At 33.5% G+C, this 13269-nt stretch overlaps 1 protein-coding gene across 1 annotated transcript in view; it reads right to left on the reverse strand.

The window, feature by feature from the left end:
* The window catches only part of LOC145685406 (mite allergen Der f 3-like), an 80736-nt gene that overhangs the window by 42490 nt on the left and 24977 nt on the right, over positions 1–13269 (reverse strand). The window lies entirely within an intron of this gene.

Genomic DNA, 13269 nt, shown 5'->3' on the forward strand with positions numbered 1-13269 from the left:
ATTTAGTACAAGAATGTGTATAAATTTGTATGCTTCATAATTACAAAGTTGTCAAAACTAAAATTGGCTGGGACCTGGAGAATTTCATCCTGCCTCTCCACATAGCTAGGCTAAAGATATAGAAATTAAACCGACCCAGAAGTTAGTGGAAAAATGTCCATTCATTTTTCCATAAAACAAAATATACGTTGAATGTGGGCAATAGCTTCCACGAGTTAGTGTCAATACGCATTTTAATAAGTAACCTTCTAATGAAAATGGAAAAATGTAACCTTCTAATGAAAATGGAAAAATGTACATAAATTGCTATCTTGTACCAACTCTTCATAAAAGCAAAACTTGAAATTACGCACTGGGTAGAAATCGCTTTCATGTGTTGACTGTGTCGAAAACTGTCAAACTTCTTCACATCAATATTCTCCTAAGTAATTCAGGATTGAAGAATCATGTGTTGAACAAGTGATCTGAAATGGTTTGTAACATTGTTTGTTTTTTAGATCTGTTCACTGATTTACAATTTTTTACTATTCCCGAACAACCTTGATGATCCAATTGGAGCATCTTTATTATAGTACAATTAGCTAGCTATTAAACTTAACCATATGTGAAAGAATTTATTTTACATTCGTAGCCTTTATTCTGAAAATGTCTTACTGACCACTGGTACAAATTATCTTGCTCTATTTGACTACATAATGATACATGAGAGACCTGTATACAACCGCAAATGAAAGAGTTTCAATAATGTTTTAAGTTGAGAAAGAGACTGGTACAATTCTAGGGAAAGAGTTTCGCGTGTGACCAGTTCAAAGTTTAAGTGGAATCATCCAACAATGTTATTTAAAAGACATCTCCAAATAAATATCCGAAGCTGTCAACAAATATAGTGCTTACGCAGACAGCAGATCCAGGATTTGATCAACGAGGAACTATACAAAACAATTAGTGTAAATTTTTCAATGTAAATCAAGTTCCACTCGATGTACCATCCTGGATAAAGGTGTCATTCATCGTACCTGCAGCGTATGCGACCATTATATACTCAAAGGTAGGAAAAAATACATAGGAATTAGAAAGTGAGTTTGTGAAGTTGACTCAAATTTGCTGCGCCAATAACGTATTACCATGCAAGAGCTACGGGTTTCTGATCTCTCAATTACTTGTCTAATGTGTTAAGCTAACTACTGTAATATGTAACACTATAAAAAATTAAATATAAGACATATTACTTTTATTAAAGAACTAAAGCAACAAGAATATTGGTAGGCAGACTAATCATATTATAATGTCAGTTTCCGTCATCGGCACCCGAAACAGCCTGTCGGAAGTTTAACAAAAGTTAGGCCCAGTGCGACATTTGCTATGACAATCGCGAGAAACGCTAACAGACATAGGTTGTTTTCATGTCTACCACAGTGTTCGTAGTTTCAGGGAAATTTCACTAATTTAGGGAAATTTCGTAGGTAAATTTAGCAGAAAGGGAAAACCGGAATGTTTCGATTAAATTGAAAATCCAGGGAAAATCTCGCGCTGACTGATTGAACAATATAGATGCTTATTATTCAGGTGGATCACCAGGTGTTCTCGGTGGTATGTTAAATGCTGTTTGAATAGTGTGGCGTTGACAGATAGTGTCCAGTGTTTACTTATGCCCGATAATAAAGGAAATATTCATGGAATTCTGCTTCCATACTAACTGAAGAAATTAATTTTAGACCCTAGCGGAATTCACAGCTAAGTTTCGCTTATCGAACTGCAACGCTACAATCCAGGAATTAAACGTACAAATTTGGCAACAACGCATTATGGCGTTCTGCGCAAGTTTCTTCTCAAAATCTATTTCCTTAAATGTAACTTAATATTTAAATAAAACTTGAAACATAACACGAGAGATAGTCAAACAATATATGTATCTATTACATAATAAGATTGTGACTTTCACATGCTTTACATATACAAATAAACATTTCATAAAAATAATCACTTCTAGTAAGATCTAACAGCAAGTGCCATTTCGTGTGCTCATTGTAAAACGAATCTAATATGTTCTTTAATTTGTTACCTTTCTTGATATCAGAAGACACAATCAAATAAATCAGTGTCCTGTGTTCTAGCTGAAATACAACTCTATCTTATAGTACAATATTTATTATGTACACTTCATTGTGAAGTAGTTTAAGAAATAAGCAAAAATATGTTCTGATTTCCACGTGGTGATCCATCTTCAGATATAAACCAAAACAATAATAATAGTTTGTGTTCTTGTTGTGCATGTGTGTTTGTTGTGACTCTCTTCGAAGTAATATAATGTGCACCCATTGTTGGCTGGGAGTATTTGTGAATATTGTTTGGTAAAAATCAAGTGAAGGAAAAGATAAGAAAGCAGAAACAAAAGGCAAATGAATAAAAATAATTGTGGTCGGTTGGTACTTACTTTAATGCAGTTAAATTAATCTTATAATTTTTTCACAAGAATTTGATAATCAACAGACTAGGGACAATTTCATAAGAAAGGGGAAATTTTCTAGTTACCTTCTACATTGGGTATAATGTTACATGGTCCGAGATTTTTGAACATCGATATATATTTACAAATTTTTGTTTAGTAGAGATTTTAGAAATATGTAGAAATTTATTGTAATACTGTAAGAGTAAGACGCAAAATTTTCATAATTTGGACAAAAGGATAATATTCAAGTATAGATTCCTTGAAAAATATATCTAATAATCTTATTTTAGAATTTTGCTTCTTTAATCAAAAATATAATTCTGGAAAATCGTTTTCTTAACACCGTTCAAACCTTTCAGTTTCGAGAGAGGTGTAGAATTTAAAATCATGGAGACTTCGTGAAATGACTGGTGCTATAGAGGTATCCAATTTTTATCTTTCTGGAAAAGACTAACCTACTAAGTATGGATGGTAGTGTTAACAATCTGACAGGGATAGAAATTTCAGTTTGATAGTTAAGCTTCGACAAAATTCAATTTAGTATAAAACGTACAAATTTGGGTTTTATGCCAGTAGAAAATGCTGTTTTCTCCGCGATAAATTAAAATCATTACGAAGCACTAAGCTTACAAGTTTAGATAGAAATCGCAAACATACACATCCATAATGTGAAGTGTAAGAACTACTCAATAGGAAGGGGGAGAACAGGTTCGTAATTTCGGTTGTCAGAATAATTACAAATGTATGTACTAGACGTACATATGTTTACCCAAAATTTAAACCTCGTCTCTAGACCATGTATTTATGGAAATTGTCGTTTGGGAGACCCAAAGTACTGCTCGTTATTTAAATTTCATCTGCTTTTCTTTGCTTACATTCTAAGGAAAGGTTCATTTAGCAAACAGGTTTTGCCAAAGAAGTATAACAGATTTAATTGAAAATCCATTGGATAAATTTGCTATACCACGGCTTCAGTGAGACATATGGGTGCATTATATACTTTTTTAAAAAAAAAATACCGGCAAGATTAGAGATTCTCGTTGACAGCTCGTACCTCGATTATTATATTCTAATGATCCATCGTAATTCGTAGTATTAGTGGAATAATTTGGAATAAATAAATCAGAATTCTTTAATGGCAATAAGATAGCGGGTCTGATAGCAAAGCGTTCTTTGAAAATATGTGGTAGCTAGGAAAGAGATTATTTCATTTTAAAATGAAAAATGTCAATGAATGTGTTTTGTCTTTAGGATAAGTTAGTTTAATTAGTTAGGTTAGGATAGGAATCAATAGGAATCTTAGGTTACAAAAAATTCATATGATTTTTCTTCTATGTTATGTCTATGTCAGGAAAAAACCGTGTCTGTAAAGTGAATCTGGTGGAATGAAAGTACCGTACTACTTATGTGAGGTCGCTAATAAGCAGTAAACCCTCCAGCCGGTCATCACCATGTCAAACTGACATTGACGCACGGTAGAGAAAAAATGAAAACGAATCTAGCTTCCCACATACGGAAATAAAGAAAGAGAAAAATAATATAAGCTAAATATTGGAATGTTGTAAAACCAGTCTGTTCAAATTTCATTTTTTATTACTTTACTTGTAAACTAAATAGATAAATAAAATGTTTAAAATACAGTGTCAAGTAAATTTTCTTAAATTTTAAACATGCAAACAGTTTATATGTCAAATAAGTTTGGTCGAGCTAGAGAAGTCTTTAGACAAGAACTCTTATGACATTGGATCAAAAATTTTCCATTTTTTAAAAAATTTTTCAGTAAAGTATGTCAAGATAAAAGTTATGTAAATAAAATGTACAACCCGTGAGTTGAATGTTTTCTTTCAAAACAGAAAATGGGAAAACCACTTTAGGTTTAAGTCATTAGGAATAGATTAATGTTTACAGTGTGTACGATATATTGATGAGGTTTAAAGCAGTACATGAAAAATGTTTTCTTACCTTTAAGAATGATCACAGCTGTGAAGGACGCAAACGCTTTCCTGAGTGTGACCGGGAATGGGAACAACCGAATTCTAAGGTGAAATTCATTCTTTCAGTTTTTTTTTTTTTTCAAAATTTTCGGTTTGGATTTTTTAAAATTTTCCGTTGCGCTAAATTATGTTTGGAAGTTAATGTGCATTTATTTCTCTGCTAGTGCCATTACAGACGTAACATCAGATTTTCCGTAGTCGTCATTCCGACATAACTGGGATGTTGGCACCCTGTGTCGGTAGTTTGTGGTTCGCAACCTTTTCACAAATGGTTGCGTCTGACAGACTGCATACCTGGATGCCGGGCTGAAAGTTGTGATGGAAGAGGCTCTGGAATTATCTTCTTTTGGCAAATTTGAGTTCCATTTTTCCGGGGACAACTGGCTTGGTGAATGGATCGGTGATTGTTGGTAACATAGCTACACGGGGCCCAGTACGTTCTCAACCACCAGTCAGTGATAGAATTACACAGTCCACAGTCCTAAGGAAAGTGAACATCATTTACAATCAATCACACACTACAATCCCACATTTTATTTATTGATTTATTGATTTATTTATTAAAATTTATTTATATTTTGTTTTGTAAAATTGGCTTTTCACAGCCAGGGTTTCTGTTGTTTCCGTTTCACGCGAGTGCTAAGAAAGGTAAACAATCACAGCAGAGAATGTAATGGGAATTATTATGACAATCGACTCATTGAGTGATACATGGTCATTTGTGGATGTGTATATGTGTAATTTCGGGGAAACAATCACATGAATAGTGAAGATGTCTGCTGGTTTCAGGTCGAGTAATGAGTATCGTAACCCAGACGAATATGTGTGCTGTAACAGTGAATTATCGGGATACAGTGTGTACTGTGATAGCTGCTATTTTTGGGTGCATGCTTAGTGTTATGATTTGTCTGATGAGCAAGTACAGGAGTTAAACGAAAGTGACGAATCTTGGTTGTGTTGGCCGTGTTCGGCAAAACAAGCTATGGTATTACCACTTCCAGTGTCTTCGGGTAACGAAACCGATAGGGAAGCCAACAATGGAATACCTCATGATCAGAATAGAACAAAAGATAACCAAGAAACAGTTAAGAAAGTACCTGCAGGTACTAGTGTACCTCCGGTTGACCTAGCCGCGATGTTAGAGCGTTTTATTCAGCACTAACTTTAACACTTAATGATAAATTTCAGGCTATGGGTGAAAAGGCTGAAAACGTAAATCAGATGTGTACCAAACATTTCAGGCTATGAATCAAAAGTTTGAAAATGTAAAAGTCGAAATGTTACAAAAAATAAATGACAAGATTGCGAATGTAACCAAAGACGAAGACGTGATCAGAACCGAAGTTCTTGATTTACAAACCACATTTGGGGAATATCAGAATGTGACAAATACTCGAGTAGTCGCTGTTAAAGAGAATTTCAGGTTATCGGTCGAGAAACAGAATCGACGATGTGATGAACTGGCTAAAGAGTTATCACATCTCGGCTCGAGCACCAAAGAATCATATAATTCACTTGAGGTCAAAATTCCAAAAATTTGAGAAAACCAGAAAGAAAGAAAAGGTAGCCGATATGGTCGTAAGCGGTCACGTGATATTGGTGCTTGTGATTTAGTTGAGTCTAATGGAACAGACTCTGACATCCAAGTGGAGGTACCAGTCTCTTCTGTTGGGGAGACTCGTGCTGTTTCCACGTTGACGATTTCTGTCTGTCAGCCGACTAGTATTCACAGTACAAATGTACTTCCTTTTGAATTTCATTCACTACCTCCAAATAAGAACAATCTAAACCTATCCTGTGATGAAACAATCGCTTGTCAGTCGATGCAAAGAATATCAAATTCTTTGTCAGCATTACCTCAGGTTTCGGGTTCATTCACTCGCGTTCATTCTCGATTATAAAAAACGTAAGAAAAGGTGAAAATTTGAAGATTTGCAACAAGTTAAAGTGATATTTCGGACTTTTACATCATCAAAACAACGGCGTAGTGCAGTGAGGAAGTTGACATTCTCAATGGACATTGGGTTTAGAGGCGTAAGCAAGTTTCTTCACGTCAGACGAGAGTGGTTGGGAGTTAGCCATATTACTTGTTTTAGAAGTGCATGGCTGTAAAGTTATGTTCATGGAAAATCTTTTTTTAAAAAAGCGTTCAAATCTCTCATATTCAAGAGGGATGCAGACTTTAAAATCATGGAGATCCGGTGAAATGACTAGTGCTATAGAGGTATCCAATTTTTATCTTTTTGGAAAAGACTAACCTACTAAGTATGGATGGTAGTGTTAACAATAGAAATTTCAGTTTGATAGTTAAGCTTTGACAAAATTAAGTTTAGTATAATACTTTCTAAATTTTGGTGTTATGACAATAGAAAATGGTGTTTTCTCCACGAGAAATTAAAGTCATTATGAAGTACTAAGCTTAAAAATTTAGATAGAGATCGCACATATACACTTCAAATGTGAAGTGTTAGAACTACTCAATAGGAGGGGAGAGAACAGGTTCGTAATTTCGGTTGTCAGAATAATTACAAATGTATGTACTAGACGTACATATGTTTACCCAAAATTTAAACCTTGTCTTTAGACCATGTATTTATGGAAATTGTTGTTTGGGAGACCCAAAGTACTGCTCGTTATTTAAATTTCATCTGTTTTTCTTTGCTTACATTCTAAGAAAAGATTCATTTAGCAAACAGGTTTTGCAAAAGAATTATAACAAATTTAATTGAAAAACCATTGGATAAATTTGCTATACCACGGCTTCAGTGAGACATATGGGTGCATTATATTTTTTAAAAAAAATACCGGTATGGTTAGAGATTCTCTTTACAGCTCGTACCTCGACTACTATATTCTAATGATCCATCGTAATTCGTAGTATTAGTGAAGTAGTTTGGAATATTTAAATCACAATTCTTTAATGGCAACAAGACAGCGGATCTGATAGCAAAGCGTTCTTTGAAAAGACGTGGTAGCTAGGAAGGAGATTATTTCATCTTAAAATGAAAAACGTCAATGTATGTGTTGTGTCTTTAAGATAAGTTAGTTTAATTATTCAGGTTAGGAATAATTCATATGATTTTTGTTGTATGTTGTGGCTGTGTCAGGAAAAGAAAGGTGTCAATAAAGTGAATCTGGTTGAATGAAAGTGCCATGCTTCATATGTGATTTCGCTAAGAAGACGCAATCAATCCAGCCGGTCATTACCATGTCAAACTGATATTGACGCACAGTAGAAAAAAAAAGGTAAATGAAAACGATTCTAGCTTCCCACATACGTAAGAAAAGAAGGAGAAAAATAATTTAAGCTGATTATTAGAATGTAATACCAGTCTGTTTAGTTTTCAAATTTTTATTATTTTTACCTTGTAAACTAAATAGATAATGAAAATGTTTAAAATACAGTGTCAAGTAAATATTTTAAATTTTAAAAATGGAAACAGTTTATATGTTAAATAAGATTGGTCGAACTAGTGAAACCTTTACACAAGTACTCTTGTGACATTGGATCAAAAATTTTCCATTTTTAAAAAATTTCTTCAACAAAGTATGTCAAGATTAAAGTTTGGATAAAGTGTACAAGCTGAGTTGAATGTTTTCTTTCAAAACAAAAAATGGGAAAACCACTTTAGTTTTAAGTCATTAGGAATAGTTTAATGTTTACAGTGAGTACGATGTATTGATGAGGTTTAAAGCAGTACATGAAAACTGTTTTCTCACTTGCAAGAATGATCATAGCTGTGAAGGATGCAAAAGCTTTTCTGAGTGTGACCTGGAATAGGAACAACGGAATTCTGAGGTGAAATTCATTCTTTCAGTTTTTTTCAAAACTTTCAGTTTGGATTTTTTTTTTAATTTTCTGTTGCACTAATTTTTTTTTTTTTTTTAGGGCCATTACAGACGTAACGTCAGATTTACTGTAGTCCTTATTGCCAACATAACTGGGAGGTCGACATCCTGTGTCTGGAGTTTGTGGTTCGCAACCTTTTCACAAATGGTTGCGGATGACAGACTGCATACCTGGAGCCGGGCTGAGAGTTATGATGGAAGAGGCTCTGGAATTATCTACTTTTGGCAAATATGAGTTTCATTTTTCCGGGGACAACTGGCTTGGTGAATGGATCTGTGATTGTTGGTAACATGGCTACACGGGGCCCAGTACGTTCGCAACACCAGTCATTGATACATTTAAACAGTCCACAATCCTAAGGAAAGTGAACATCATAAACAATCAATCACACTCTACACTTACTTTTTATTTTAATTTACTTACCTAATTTTATTTTTTTTTTTATTTTGTTTTCGTAAAATTGTTAAGGAAACTACGAAAAGTGGTTGCCCCTTCCATAAAGAAAGTCTGAAGTTACCATCCGTAGATTATAATTGCATTCATACTATGCGTAGTTTGGTTAAATACTTAACATATCAATTTAATACAAATTTTAAGTATAGATTATGATATACACGGGTAAGCAAATTGGATATTTGCAAATGTAACATAAATCTGATATAGAACTAGATTCGTGCATATGTACAAGTCTCAAATACAATTGAAACAATATATTAACGCAGTAAATTAATCACATATTTCTCTTTTTCCAGGAAGAAAAAAAGAAGAAATTGGACATAAGAATTCTATGTATAGAGAATCATGGATCCAGGTAAGGGCAGTTTTACTATACGGATCCATAGATTTATAAAATTTACAGAAGAAATTTCATAATAATATTTTAATATAGTAGTGTATAAGTAATAAAAAGTATGGCATGTACTTACATCTGAGATGTACGTTACTCCAGACAGTTAAGTATTTCCCTATTACAGGTTAAGAGTAGAGATAAGAAACAGTTATCAAGAATGGAATTTTTTTTGACTGTAGATCGAATTGGTTGTCGACATACTAGTAGTATTAATGATGATACCATAGATTGAAATATACAGTCTATTGTAGTTTAATCATGATGCAGGTAATAATTTAGAATAAATTTTAGGTTATGTTATTTCGTTTGAAATCACGTATCCATTGCTTCATAAAATTAAAGTGAGGTAAATGTAATTTAAAAAATAACTTGATTATTTAAATAAAAGTCCTTTCGGAAGTTAGGTTAGGTCTCATAGAAGACAAAGGTGTCCTTGATAATATTTGTAAAACAGTACTAAATACAGCAAGAATAAGTAGTTTGAATTTTAATATTGGTTCATTTTATAAACATGTTAATTAATACATTTCTCTTTTATTTGTAATTTCGCGATATGAATTCCATCTGACTCAATTTCATCCGTCACATCCCAAATATTATACAAATTGCATCAGAATCATCTTCAAAGCAATCTGTTATGCAGGTGCTGCGGCGCGCTGTACATGAATATCAATTATAAGTATTCCATAACTTCCTTCACAACTAGTTGTAATCGGAACTTAATATAATCTTATTAATATTCGCGCAGATTTACTTTTGGTAAGCCATTAGAAATAATTCTTGAAAAATTATAATTGTTTCAGGAAATTCTTTCTTATTGTCCCTAAAATATTTGCGATAGGCAATATGAAGATATCATTTGCCATAGATAACGTTCATGGGTACCATGAGAAATGATGGATTAAAACTAATATTTCTTTCACAAATTTTCTTCTTCCTCTTCTCTAAAATATTTCTACTGGGCGATATGACAATAATACATATAGCATAAATTAAGTTCAAGAGGGCCACCAGAAATAATTGATGAAAAACACAAACTAATCTGTGCTATATGGCTACTAAAAAGCATAAATGCTGTCTAACCGAGCCAGTGAAGGGCGAAGATGTCGGGCCTTCCCGGGATTGTTGGGGTGCTTCTGTAAGGAGCAGGCGCGGCAGTAATTGGTGTTACCTTATACTTTGTATAATGTAACATGGCCCGGTAGTTTTGAACATCCAGTGTATATAAAGAAATTTTTACCTTCAGTGGAAATTTTAAAATATGTTTATTTATCGTATTATGGTTAAAAAGAAGTAGATCGCAAATTTTGCGTAAATTTTGTTCAAATTGATAGTTTCAAATATGTAATACTTGGAAATACTTGATTATTTATTATATTTTGTAAGTTTACTTATTTAACCGAAAATATTGCATTATTTTAGAAAATAAGAGTGTATTTTATCGTTTTATAGAGTTTTTAGTTTATTTCTATGGATATTTTGGTATAGGAATCTTCAAAAGAAAACTAAAAATGTTTATTTCGTAATTTTCTTCAAAATTCTAAATTTAGAAAGTGAGCCATAATTTCTTCTTTATGCATCTCTTTGTTTCAGAGTAAATTATCTGTGATTTTGTCATCCGCAATCACAGATGTGGTTGAGATTTAGCGGTTTCTTTGGTGTCAGGGGAAAAATCTATCATCCTATAGTTACGTCATAATAATCATCCAATTAGGGATCTTCATCTCGTTGTCTTTGTCTTACAACAGAAGCAGTCGTAAGAGATAGACGTGAAGTTTTAACGTCTGCACAAAATTGTAGAAAGTGTTATTTTAAATAGTGACGCTCTCTTGGAATGGTGTTCCTCGAAATTTGATAAATGTTGATACAGTCTAGTCTGAGAGAATTGTTGGCAGCAGTTGTATAAGACAGTGGCCAAATAAAAATTGTGTGAACGGTGACTAGCGTCAGGGAAGAAGAGGTGAACTGGTACGACATTGCTTCGTTGAAACAGGATTGGACGCTAGTGGATGTGATTTTTGTAACCACCTAATAAACCCCTTGATGGGATTTGCTGGCAGGTAATCGTTATTTTTAGACTCCTCAGTCGTCGACGGATGTATTCCAAGTAAGTAAGAAGTTGGTGAAAACCAAAAATTTTGTTTGCATAACTGAACCTCGAAATTCACTGTTTCGTGACATGGCAGTAAAAGTGTGGTTTTCTGTGCAAGTGTTGAATATTAAAATGATGTGCTGAAGTTTCAAGTTTTCCCTCAACATTTCGTACATATAGATTCAAAATGTGATTTTTCGAGTACACTCAATGGGGGGGAGAAGTTAGATTCAACATTACGAAGACGATTGTCATAATAACAAGAAAAGTATGTACCTCTGGCACATACATTTCCCCAAAGATAAATAAGTTTTAGATTTTCCTAACCTCTAAATTATTTATTTTCTGAAAAATCTAAGTACTGCTCAAAGTTAAAATGTTTGCATTATGCTTTTTCTTTGCTTTATTTTCCGAAGGTTTTGAATTCTTGAAACAAATGTGGTCAAAATCACGGCTAATGTTTACTATACGGGTACCTGGTGTTGCTACCGGTAACAGGAAATTATCATCAACAGTTCAGATCTCGACAACTTTATTCTGACACCCATCGAAATAAGCTAAAATACAGTATAAATATGCGTGAAATTTCAGTATTTAATTCGAGAGAATGAAACTTTCCATCGATACAGTAACTGATAATAGATACGTCCTTGTAAAATTTGTGGTAGCTATAAAATGTATTTTTAATGTCATAAAAGTGCTTCATATACGTGTTTCTTTAAGTTAAGGTACTCTAGTTATTTAGATTAGGATAGGTTAGGGATATTAGGTTTAAGTATTGTGTATTTATTTTCTTGTGGGTGTTTTTCCTGTGCAAGTTGTATTGTCAAGAGGTCCGAGCTTGAAAGGTGCGGTAGCCAATAAATGCGTAAACCCTCTATGTCGGCCACAATCTTGATGCACAGATGTTTTTAGCACCGAATGCAGAGAAAAGAAAAATAGTGTACCACGGACATAAACTTGTAAGAAACATATACCTCAAATTTGTTTAACGTATATTTGAATTTACTATGTTGAAAAATTTTCATGGTTTTGTCTTGTATCCTCGTTGTGTAAATGTATTATCTGTCAAGAAAGTAAATGTACACCTATTTTTCGAGTCTGGCATTCCTGCGCTCCATCCGTGGAGAGTATGAGAATTAAATCAATCAAATGTTTACTGAGGGGCAAAAAGAAAAGTTTAATCTGAATAAGACATTGTAGAGGAGCACAAGCTGTGAATACGAATAGTGCATAGTGTAAATAAAGGATGACACCGAAAGAGAAAGCCAGAAACAGCTGTTAAACTTAGAAAAAAGACTAAAAATTGTCGAAGTGGGAACATAAATCTCAAATACAACAAATACGCCGACAACTAAACGTTCACCACGCCATGATCTTGGTGTAGTGGTTAAGGTGCTGGCTTACAAATGAAAAGAACGCGAGTTCGGATCCCCATCAAGGACGTTTTTTAAAAATTTTGTTAATAATACATACAGCTCATGAGAGATGGTAAAAGAGGTCGTATTTAGTCTTTCGTAGCAATTATTATTGGTAATGTTTAATACTGATAATACTTTTTGCCTTTGCGTATTGCCTTTATTCTCTTCTTAATTTTAAAAGAGAAGAATATCCGAACAAATGCCACCAAAATTACTTATATTTTGAATGTAAACGCCATTTGCAATTAGCAAAGAATAAAAATTGAACGTTCCGATGTAGCTGCAAAAAGTAAAAAGAAAAACGTGGAAGTGGAGTGTTCGAATCCATACTCATGGTTATTAATAAATACAATTTCTACATGCTTTACACCTCCCGACCACGTTTCTACGTTAGCAATTAAGAGGTTTGTGTTTAGGTTAGGCTGGTCAATACGTTTTGCAAAGGGGCCCGGTTTAGCTCTGACGCACCACAGGTGCGAGTAGGGAGCAAAACATCTTTTCTCTCTCCCTCTGTGTGTCTATTTATCTATCTATCTGTATATATATATATATATATATATATATATATATATATATATAACGCTATTTGTGAATGCCATAACCACCCTAATTT

Source organism: Thermobia domestica, chromosome 5 (assembly GCF_964235325.1).
Source record: "Thermobia domestica chromosome 5, izTheDome1.hap1.1, whole genome shotgun sequence".
Classification (NCBI taxonomy): domain Eukaryota; kingdom Metazoa; phylum Arthropoda; class Insecta; order Zygentoma; family Lepismatidae; genus Thermobia; species Thermobia domestica.